We start from the raw sequence: 11,568 nt of genomic DNA, 5'->3' as shown, positions 1-11,568 counted from the left end.
GGGTGCTCGTACACAAAGAAGAATCACCAGTGACCACCAGGTGAAGGGAAGGGTTTAATGCGATCTTTCATCCTGTGCCTGGAGCTGGAACCACAGAGCCTTCATGCTGCCGAGCTTCTCTTGTAGCTCTCCAGGTGGTGTAAGACCCAGCCTGCAGGAATCAGGAAGCTGAGGAACATCACCGAGAGCCCAATGGCTTGCTCCTGGGTGAGGGAAGCACGGGTGAGTGCACTGGGTCGTTCCCAGGTCGTAGAGGAAGGCTGTTACCTGCCCCTCTGTGCCCGGGTCCTAACCAGAGCAGCAGGTCCAGAGTTACAGGCATCCTGCCCCGCCCCCTCTGCTCTGGTGGGACCCTTGGCCCAGCCCCAGACTTCCTGTGCGTCAGATGGAAAAAGCCTGCGGGGTGCCAGCAGTGACCACTGTAGTCATCAGTTTGGACAGCTGCTGTGGAGACCAGGCTAGCAGCCCTGGGCTCCAGTCTCTGTGGAGCAGGACCTCTCATCTTAGCCCCCTTCCCCCCCACCAAGAGCCTGCCTGGCCAGGCCATGTGTCCCTCGACCTTGAACTTCTGACCTTGCGTGACAAGCACCCTCACGTCTAGTTACCAGGAGACAAGAGCATGTCCGGTGCTGTGCAGGATGGAAGAGGTTCGGGTTGTGTAAACACGGCAGGGCCCTTTTCCCTAAATGGTGGTCCTGCTCAGAAGCCTGGATGGAGGAGAGGGGACCCCTTGCGCTCTGTGTGCAGGTGTGTGCACGCACACCTGGAGCCAGGTTCTGGAGAACCAGCCACGTGTCCCCTTCACTTGGTTTCCTCCGGAAGGAGAGCCTGGGCCCAGTCATCGCTCCCTGTTCCTAAAACAGAGTCAGATGCCAGGCTGGACTCTTCCTCTTGGCTTCACCTCCCAGCAGCCTCAGCGACGCTAGCCCAGAGCTGGGCCCTTAGGCTACACCCACAGTCTGACCTTGGGCAGATGACCTTCTAGACCTTGGTTTATTGACGCTGAAAACAGGTCTTTGTCTGCTCTCCTGCAGCCCCAGGGTGACTGGGGTGCATGTTTCCCCTGTGTGCTTCCTGACCCTCCAGGCAGCCCACTCTTCCCCTTCAGTAGTGGTGAAGCCAGAGTAGACACTGAGCGCCCTTCAAGCTCAGCGGTTAGCACCCCTCGTTTGACAGGAGGCGAGTCGGGGCCTGAGAACAAACCCTCCCCTAACTAACTCCGCTGACTGCTTTGGGAGCCTGGCCTTCAGGTAGTGACCACAAGGACCCTTCCTGGAGTGAGGACACTGTCCCGGACACAGACTGAGTTCTAGCATCAGGATCACCTCCAGAAGCTGCACCCCTGAGAGGACATTCCCCCTCTCCTCTACCAGCCTGGCCTTCTGTGCCCTGCCCCCAAACCTATCTCATCTTCACAACAGCGCAGGACTGCCCACTCCACCTGCTCGGGTCAGCCCCCCGGCTGCCCTGGAGGTTCTTACCATGGGAGAAGTGGGTGTTCTGGCTGGCTTGGCGGAGACGTGTGCCTTGGGAAGCACCCAGCCGCTCCGGGGGGCTGGCAGCAGCCTGCTGGCGGAGGCCAACCTCAGCATGGCCGTTGAGCCGAGCTCCTCGTGTCCAGCAAAGTTCTGCACGTCTGCTCGGCGTGTCCTCTGCTCACTTGGGTGTTGGGGCTTTTTATAGCTCCGGGGGAGGGGGCAGGGAGCACTGCAGCTGTCCCCTCCCGTCGTGGTGCTTTGGCAGAAAGCACGCCCGCTCAGAAGTGGGGAGAGCCAGCGCGCAGACCGGCAGCTGCCGGCACTGCCCCCGCCGTGGCCCCCGAGGTCTTCGGGCCCTGTGTAGCGCAGGCAGACATCACCTGGAGAAGGCCTTCATTCCTCTGAGAAAGGCGCTCGGAGAAGCAGGGCCAGGGAAGTCAGGGAATTTGGGAGCGCAAGAATGGAAAAGTGACATCATTTCAGAGTGAGCCTTAAATATCTGGGGTGTCAGCTGGCAGGACGGTGCATAGAGCTATTTTTAAGTTCTCTTAACTTGGGAGTTCCCGGCGGAGCTGCCCAGCCTCCTCGTCCGTGACCGATGCAGCCCCACTCCACCTGCGCGCGGCACTGGTGGGTCAGAGCAGCCTGGCTGCTGATTTCAGTGGCGTTGTCACTAATGCTGACAGCTTTGTTCCGAGACTAGACAGTCACCATTGCACCATCATTGCACTAGTCATGGCACACGGTAGATCAGCAGATACTTTGTGCACGCCAGTTCGGGGACGGGGAGGTGGCGTGGGGGCGGGGGGTGGGCAACACTCAGGCCCTTGCCTCCTGGCCCACATGCAGGTAAAGGCTCCCAGGGCCAAATGTCCTGGGTCCGCGCTGCCCACCAACCCTGGGGTAGTGGGCCTGTAACCCACCCACAAGCCCTGTGTGAGCTCAGAGCCTCCCTGCCTCTCTTCCCTTCTACAGAGAATGGGTCACTTGTTTCTTCCCACAGCAAACATCTCCTGGCAAATCTGTTCTACTGAGAGATTGTTTCACACCTTCTCTCTGTACAAACCCCCCCCCCCTCACTGGAGACCCTGCTGCTGATTCCGAGAGAACAGAAGTGACCAGATACGACCCGCTGCTCAACCCCACTTCCCATCGCCCAGGAGTGCCGTGGCCCTGAGCCCCAGGGGGTCACATGCCAAGGTCAAGTCCCCAGCGGCCTCTCCAGCCCTTCTCTCCTAGGTTGCTGGATGCTGAGCCTCTGCTCTTCCTTCCACCTTGTCCGGATCTTGCGTGACCCCTGACAGCCCCAGGACTTTCGCTGTCTCTCCACCCACCTTCACGCCTCATCTGGCCTTGTACCCTGGCGGCTTATCAGTCACCATATTTAGGATGTACCGACGCCAACCCTTACCCCCTCTTTGGTGGGGTTCCTGAGGCTCTGCAGTGAGTCCCCCACCCTGTCCCTTCCCAGCTGCTCAGCCCAAATGTCTGAGACCACCCTTGTTTCCCTCGGGTGCTCACGCTCCACACCAGGTCACCAACATCACCACACCCCACCCTCCCCCTGTACAACCTTGAATGTGTCCTCTGAGACTGTCCCACACAGTGGCCAGGACAGCCCTTCAGGAACAACCAGGGCCTGCCACTGCCACTGCTCAGCGCCCCCGCCCCCCAGAGACTCCACCTACTTCCTTCTCATGGCCTCCAAGGCCTAAAGGGTCTGACCACTGCCTGCCTGGTCCCAGCCACACCTCACTCCCACCCACACTGGTGCCTCAGCCTCACGTTTCCAAATTAGTCAGGCCCTGTTCAAACGACCTCTCCTCAGACACATCTTATTGGTTGGTGGTCTGCTTATGTAGCTGGAATACAAGCCCGATAAGGGCAAGGACTTTGTTGGGCTCATCACAGAACTGTTGGGGCCTGGCAGATTTTCAGTCAATGTTGGAAGGATAGGTTGGGGTGTGGAAAGGAGGGATGGGAGCGGGGCCTGGATGGATGGGGTCGGGAGGACAGGTGTAGTTCTCACGTCACAGCCGGCATCGGCTTGGATTGAGAGGGGAAACTGCAGGGCTTTACTCTACTGTCAGCAGGACCTTGATTACTGTGGACGGCAGCAAAGGTCACAGCCCAGACCTGATCAGTGTGGGCACAGGCCAGTCGCCGACAAGCAGCAGGCCATCTGACCACATCGGTCCCTCAGCCCCCAGACTCGGCTGCGGTCACCGTCCTCACCAGGTATGATCACACCCCAATCCGTTTGTCTACACACGGTGGGTTGATGATCTGAATACATCGCATGAGGATCCTAGTTTCGCTTTTGTCCTTCCCTGGAAACCACCCTCGTTCCAACTGTGGGGCTCTTTTCTGGGCGCCCCACCCCGCCTCCCACTGTCTCCCTGTGCCTTGGTTTCCAGTGAGGAGCCAAGTCCCTGGAGGCTGGAGGCGGGCGTGTGTCCTGAATGTTATCTCCAGCAGCTGGGTCCCGATGTCAGCCTTAGGCCGTGGGGGGCTCTGCCCCTCCTCTAGAGTAATCCCTTCCACCTAAACCTTTAATTATAGGTCCAGTCAGGAAAAAGGCTGCGGGTCAGATGATCAATCATCCAGCCTACGGGGTTTCTTTTTTCACAGAAAAGACCTGCTGTCCCCAACCATCCAGGCGTGGTTGTAAGGAAGGCCTTCTCCGTCCTTCCCAGTTCAGGAGGCAGGGGTGTAACGGCGGTGGCGGGGGGGGGGGGGGGGGGGGGGCGTGTGCTACTATGCTGCAGGACGGCAGCCCAGCACCAGATGAGAAAGGCCCTGGTGAGGGCTGGGACAGGGGAGCTGGGGCTGCCCTCCAAGGGAGAGAGATGTCCTCAAACTTTCATGCTACACCAGCTTTCGCCTTCAGCTCCTTTCCATCCATACCCTCCATGCCTAACCTTCCCAGCCTTTCCGAGCACAAACCTGTCTCCCTCGCTTCTGTGTTCACGCAGCTTCCGGGGATTCCACCACCTGTAGCGGTGGGCTTCAGGCCTCAACCTTACTGGGTTTTTAGTCCCAAGAACCACCTGTTCAAAACAAACCCTGCACAGATCCCTGCCGCCCCGACCCCACACAGATGCTACCAGAGGTGGGGAGCCTGGCATGGCCTCTGCCTTCATTGCTCTGGGGCCACAGTGCTTCTGCAGAGCACTGCCCTGTGTCCTGGGCTGCCTTCTTCCACCTGGAAGGAAATGAGACAACCCATGGAGAAGGGCGTGGTGGCCAAGTGGGGGGTCGTACTGAACAACAAAGTAAAAGGCTCTGAGGGCTGGAGGGTTGGATGAATCCCCTGTAACAGCAGGAGAAACCATGGCTTGAAGAGGGAGCGGGCCCAGGGTTCAGGACAAGCCAGGCCTGTCCCTGGCCTGTCCTGGACAGAAGTAGCATCAGGAAGAGCTCCCGAAGGCAACACAGAAGTACCTCTGTCTCCCGAATCCTCAGCCTCGTGTCCTTCATCCAGCCACATCCAGCATGTACTTATCTCTGCCCTCCACCTGTCCCTGCTGCCCCGGGGACACCCATGCACACCCTCCCTCTCAAAGCTGCCAGGCCACCTGCAAGGTCTGGGGTAGACACTGTGGGCACATGGCACCACCCTGTGTCCGTACTCGGAACCACAGCAGCTGCTGGAGAAACCAGAGAGGCACTGACAGCGAGACAAAGGTTCTTAGCCTCAGGGACCCAGAAAAAAATGCACATGCACGCAAACATTTGCATATTGTTTTTCTTGCATTGGAAATCTATTTCATCACATAAAACAGTGGTTCTCAAAGTAAGGTCCCTGGACCAGCAGCATCAGCATCACCTGGGAACTTGTTAGAAATTCTAGGGGCACCTGGGTGGCTCAGTTGGTTGAGCGTCCGACTTCGGCTCAGGTCATGATCTCACGATTCATGGGTTCAGGCCCCCTGTCAGACTCTGTGCTGACAGCTCAGAGCCTGGAGCCTTCTTCCGATTCGGTGTCCCCCTCTCTCTCTCTGCCTCTTCCCCACTTGCTCTCTCTCTCTCTCTCTCTCTGTGTCTCTTTCAAAAATAAACATAAAAAAAAAAATTCTGTGATGGTCCCAGTGGCCTGTTACAATAATCTTCCCAGGAAATTCTGATGCACAGACAAGTTTGAGAACCATTTTATGTTATATAAACACTGGACGCTTCATGCTATTCATTCGAAACTAAATGTACACCCCGCTGCCTGAGAGGGCTCAGTGGGGTAAGCATTCGACTTCAGCTCAGGTCATGATCTCACAGTCCGTGAGTTCCAGCCCCGCGTCGGGCTCTGTGCTGACAGCTCCGGGCCTGGAGCCTGCTTCAGATTCTGTGTCTCCCTCTCTCTCTGCCCCTCCCCTGCTCGTGCTCTGTCTCTCAAAAATAAATAAACATTAAAGATTTTTTTAAATAAATCTCACCCAGGCTGCAAAACTCAGCCCTTTCCTTTTATCTACAAAAACACACTTCCACTAAGTAAGTAGAACAGGATTTGCTGAAAACTTGTAGTTCAGGGGTAGAGAATCTTGCGGGGGGGGGGGGGGCAGCTGCCTCTTCCTACATCCCACTCTTGCACTCACTCCCCGGAAGCTCAGCTCTCAGGCCCACCCAATGCGGGATACACCCACAGAGACACTGGTGCTCAGCAGTGAGCAGCTCACACCCCCACAGTCCTTGGTGTGATCGCTCATTTTATGTGTCAGCTCAAGTGGGCCATGACACCCAGATACCTGGTCCAACATTATTCTGGATGTCCCTGTGAAGGTGATTTTTGGGCGAGATTAACATTTAAATGGGTGGACTTTACGTAAAGCAGTGAGCAGCTCACACCCCCACAGTCCTTGGTGTGATCGCTCATTTTATGTGTCAGCTCAAGTGGGCCATGACACCCAGATACCTGGTCCAACATTATTCTGGATGTCCCTGTGAAGGTGATTTTTGGGCGAGATTAACATTTAAATGGGTGGACTTTACGTAAAGCAGATTACTCTCGGTGGTGTGGGTGGGCCTCATCCAATCAATTTAAGGCCATAACAACAAAAACTGACCTTCCCAAGCAAGAAGGAACTGCCAGCAGATGGCCTTTGGACTCAAACTGCCAGCCCACCCTGCACCGTTTGGACTTACCAAGTCTCCACAATCACAGGAGCCAATTTCTTAAAGTAAATCCTCCCCACCCCATCTCTCCTCCCACACACACACAAACCCTGTTGGTCCTGATTCTCAGGTAGAACCCTGACTAACACAGTCAGCAAAACTGTGCCAGAAGAGAAGCCCTTTAGGTGTTTTGTCCTTTCACCTTTGGCAGTGAAAATAAAATTTTATTACACTTTCTTTTCTCTAATGCGCACCATATTAAGTGATGCCTAATGCAGCCCAGACACGTCATTGATGATAACAGCAGGAACATTTCATTCCATCGTTACCTGACATGTAAGTTTCTCTTGCCGTGTAACGAATCGTCGCCAACCTGGCAGCTCAGGACAGGGCGCTCACTGTCTCCGTGTGTGCGGGGCCAGCTGTCCAGGTGTGGGTTGCTGGTCCTTCGCGCAGGTCTCACCAGCTGACATCAAGGGGTCACAGGGCCACGATTCCCGTCTGAGGCTCAGGGTCCTCCGCCGGGGTCACTGCTTGTTGGCAGGATCCGGATCCTTGCGGGGGTAGGGCTGAGGTCCTGACTGCTGGAGACTGTCCTCACCACCTAGAGGCCTCCCTCAGATCCTTGCCACATGACTCCCTCTGTAAGTACTTCACAACATCCTGTTTGCTACTTCAAGGTCAGCAAGAGAATCTCTCATTTCAAAATTTTCTGGCATTTTATTTATTTTTTAAAAATATTTATTTACTTTTGAGAAAGAGAGAACAAGTGGATGAGAGGCAGAGAGAGAGAGAGAGAGAGAGAGAGAGAGAGATTGAGTCCCAAGCAGGCTCCACACTGTCAGCACAGAGCGCAAGCGGGGCTCAAACTCAAGAACCGCGAGATCATGACCTGGGCCGAAATCAAGAGTCAGATGCTTACCTGGCTGAGCCACCCAGGAACCCCTCAAATTGTTCTGGTATTTTAAAAGTAATTTTTTAAGAACAGTTTTAGATTTACAGAAAAATTCTGAAGATAGTACAGAGTCCCCATATAACCCACATCCAAGTCCCCCTATTATTAACATCTTACATGATGGTTACTTTTATGTCTCAACTTGAATGAGCAGTACAGTGACCAGACATTCAATCAAAGGTTTTTCCAAATGTGTCTCTGAGGGTGTTTCTAGATGAGATTGACATGTGAATCAGTGGACTGAATGAAGCTAACTCTTCCCAGTGTGGGTGGGCCTCATTCAATCAGTTGAAGCCTTGTTTTGCTGTTTGTTTTATTTTTTGAGAGACAGAGAGAGAGAGCTCGAGCAGGTGAGCAGCGGAAGAAGCCGAGAGAAAGGGAGACACAGAATCCAAAGCAGGCTCCAGGCTCTGAGCTGTCAGCACAGAGCCCAGAACGCTTCACCGACTGAGCCACCCAGGACCCCCTGTGGGTTTCTTATTAATGCTGTCCCTTCCCTCCTCCTGCCTGACTGTTTGATCTGGGACATGGGTCTTTTCTTGCCTTCAGATACAAACCGAAACATCAGCTCTCTTAGGGTTACAAGCCTGCCGCTTTCAGAATGGAACTTCACCACCAGGTCTCCTGGGTCTTCCACTTGTCGGCTACAGATCTTGGGGATTCTGTTTCCACAATCATGTGAGCCGGTTCTTTATAATAAATCTATATCTATAACCATCTATATCCTGTTAATTCTGTTTCCCTGGAGAACCCTGACACGATTGGTGCATCATCAGAAACTAAGTAAAGTCCACACTTTATTCAGATTTACTCAGTTTCCCTCTAATGTCCTTTTCCTATTCCAGGACTTCACCCTGGACCCTACCCAGGACCCCCATGACATTCAGTCGTCATGTCTCCTGTGGCCCCTCGGGGCTGTGACATCTTCTCAGACTTTCTTTGTTTTTGATGACCTTGACAGATTGGAGGACGACTGCTCAGGCATATTGTAGGACGCCTGTTTTCCTCGTGGTTAGGCTGTTTTCCTGTTTTCCTCGTGGTTAGGCTGGGGCTACGGGGTCTGGGAGGATGACCACAGAGGCAAAGTTCCATTTTCATCACATCATGTCAGAGGTACACAAGATCCACCTGACTTGCCACCGTGATGCTGCCCCGGATTGCTGGGCTGCAGTGTGCTGGTCGGTTTCTGTACCGCGGTTTGCTCAGTGTCCCCCTCCCATCCTGTGCTTCCTTTGGAAGGAGGTCCCTCAGCACAGCCTGCGCGTGAAGAGCGCCACCTCCTGAGGGTGGAGTATCTGCAGGAGTTATTTTTAATTCTTTTGCCTGGGATATTGTCTCCCACTTATTATTACTTTTTATTTTTATTCACGTGTTATTGTTTATTCGGTTATTTATATCAGTATGAACTCATGGGCTTTGTTTTATGTGTTGGATTATAATCAATACTACTTTATTATGTTGCTCAAATTTTTCCAGGTTTGGCATTGAGAGTTCCTTCTTCTGGCTCCTGTGTCCTGTTAGCATACATAGCCTTATCAGTATGGAGCTTGCTCGTTTTTTTTTTTAATTTGTTTGTTCTGGATACTTCCTTACTTGCTCGCATGATAAAATGCTCCAGGCTCATCTCGCATATTTTCTGCCCCAGTCCTGAAATAAGCCAAGAGCCCTGATCCCTTTTATTGGTTGACTAGCACTAGAAACCAAGACCTGGGCAGTCGTGGACACATGACATGTACTTGTCAAAATTCATAGAACTTCACAGTACAGAGTGAACATTAATGTATGTAAATTTTATTTTTTTAAGCTTCTTTATTTATTTATTTTCAGGGAGAGAGCATGAGTAGGGTAGAGGCAGAGAGAGAGGGAGAGAGAATTCTACGCAGGTCTGTGCAGAGCCTGACGCAGGGCTCAAACTCACGAACCATGAGATCATGACCTGAGCCGAGATTAAGGGTCGGATGCTTAACTAACTGAGCCACCCAGGTGCCCCTAACGTATGCAAATTTTAAAGTATCATTAGGATGTCAGGGACTCCCAGGACGGAATGCAGTATGTGACAGAAGAATCTAATCATATTCTACATATATGAAACAATCTCACTGAAGGGAGTGGGGAAAAGGCACTGACCCCAATAGAGTCTGTAAGAATAAAGGCAAAGAAACTGCAAACAGCATGGTGCTCTAGCTGGAAAAGTAGTTCCTCAGAGGGGTGCATGGGAGACAGATGTGTATCCCCAAAGTATATAGTAATAGAAAGCCAACTCAACAGAAAATTCTAATGAGTAATGTAGCAAACTGTCTTCCTGGGTACACCGCTGGACTGCATTTCTGCCGGAGTCCAGCCCCAGCAGGTCCAGGGGTTCCCGAAGGATGAACGGCATCGGCGAAAATAACAAATGGACACGACAGCAGTGTGTCCGACTGGCCGCTTTACTGTGGCAAACCTGGCGTTATATTTGTTAGCAATTTCCTTGTAGCGTGCGTCACCTACGCTTCTCGGCTTTACCTAATTCTAAAAACTTGTTCCTTTGTGTAATCGCCCATCAAGGAACCTCAGGGTTATTTTCTTGTAACGTTCCCTCCTGGCCTTTGCTTATCGATTAATTTCTTCATATTATTTTCATTATGTATCTACGTTTATTTATAGTCTATAAAGCCTTTGCTTTGCTATTTTCATGAAAGGTCATCTAGCTCTCAACACCTCGAGTGGAACGTTTACAGGGACATGACTTCTTAATTGTTCCTTTGAACTGTTTGCGGTAGAAGGAACAAAAGTATTCGCTTTGGTCTGGGGTGCCTGGAGGGAGCCAAGAGGGCTGGGAACCCACGCCTTATGCGCTCCCAGAGAGACAATGTATACCTGGGAACTAATGAACCATTCTGTACCTCAACCCACCAGGTCCAGTTACCATCTGGAATGCCTCCTGGGGGCCAAGTGGGCCTAGGGGTTGGAGTAACTCGTACCCATACAGACATTGCTTTGTTGCCGGAGTGGGGCTTTCGAACCCGTGTGCCCCCCTCCCTGGCTGGGAAACATATGGGGCTATCCTTCCTTTAGGTAGGGGACGGGCAGGCGGGGGTGGCACCGGCTGGGTATAAGGTTTCTTTTTTGTCCTGGGGGTCATCCCCAGAAAATATCCCCGAGTTTGCCCCCATGGGTTTCTTTTGAATCATCAGTGCCAATTGGACCACGGGGATGGCCACGATGAGTAAGAGGAGGGATACCAGTAGCTTCCCATTCGCAGGGTCGCTGTGCGTTGCCCTTCTGCCGGCCGCCCGGGCTGTGCCATCAGGAAGGCTGGATGGATCGGCTCCCGGCACATTTCCCACCCCTTCCTGCTGTTAGGGTTGGCCACATGATTCTGAGTGGAAGTGACATGAATAAGCTCTTGATCTGACTGTACACATTTTCATGCATCGGGTTGTTTCATAGAGCAATGTCATAGTAGGGGAAGATGGGAATAATCCAGTTTTCATTAGCAGGGCACTGGTTAGATAACTTGTGGTACATCTCTACAATGATGACAGTGAAAAGAATGAACTATATTTACGTACACCAGCATGGAAAGATGTCCAAAACACATTGGTTACTAAATGAACAAAGCAAGTTAAAAAGCATACACCATATCACATCACAATGGGATACTAGTCAGCAATAGAAAAGGAACAAACTACCAAGCCACATTACCGCATGGACGAGTCTCACACACTGAGGAAAGGAGCCCAGCTGGGCGCAAGAAACTGCATGCCATCTCAAGGGCTGACAAACTATGTACAGCCTGAGAAAACTCAGCCCACGTCTTATTCTGGTATCTCCTGTGAGTAAAGAATGTTTATTTACATTTTTAAATGGTTGAAGAAAGGAAAGGGAAAAGGGAAAAGGGAAAGGGAAAAGGGAGGGGAGGGGAGGGGAGGAGAGGGGAGGGGAGGGGAGGGGAGGGGAGGGGAGGGGAGGGGAGGGGAAAGGAAAAGAGGGACACCTTGGTGGCTCAGTTAGTTAAGCCTCTGGCTTTAGCTCAGGTCATGATCT

General features: G+C 52.6%; 1 long non-coding RNA gene across 1 annotated transcript; it reads right to left on the bottom strand.

The window, feature by feature from the left end:
- Positions 1-41: 41 nt before the first annotated feature.
- Positions 42-2,084, bottom strand: LOC122200836. The gene is made up of 2 exons (XR_006193950.1): positions 1,482-2,084; positions 42-203 (listed from the first exon to the last, which is right to left on the bottom strand). It is a non-coding gene; the product is annotated as an uncharacterized LOC122200836 (long non-coding RNA).
- Positions 2,085-11,568: the final 9,484 nt, after the last annotated feature.

Source organism: Panthera leo, chromosome D1 (assembly GCF_018350215.1).
Source record: "Panthera leo isolate Ple1 chromosome D1, P.leo_Ple1_pat1.1, whole genome shotgun sequence".
Lineage (NCBI taxonomy): Eukaryota > Metazoa > Chordata > Mammalia > Carnivora > Felidae > Panthera > Panthera leo.
Note: the sequence above shows the minus strand (reverse complement) of the source record. Positions and strands in the feature narration are given on the sequence as shown.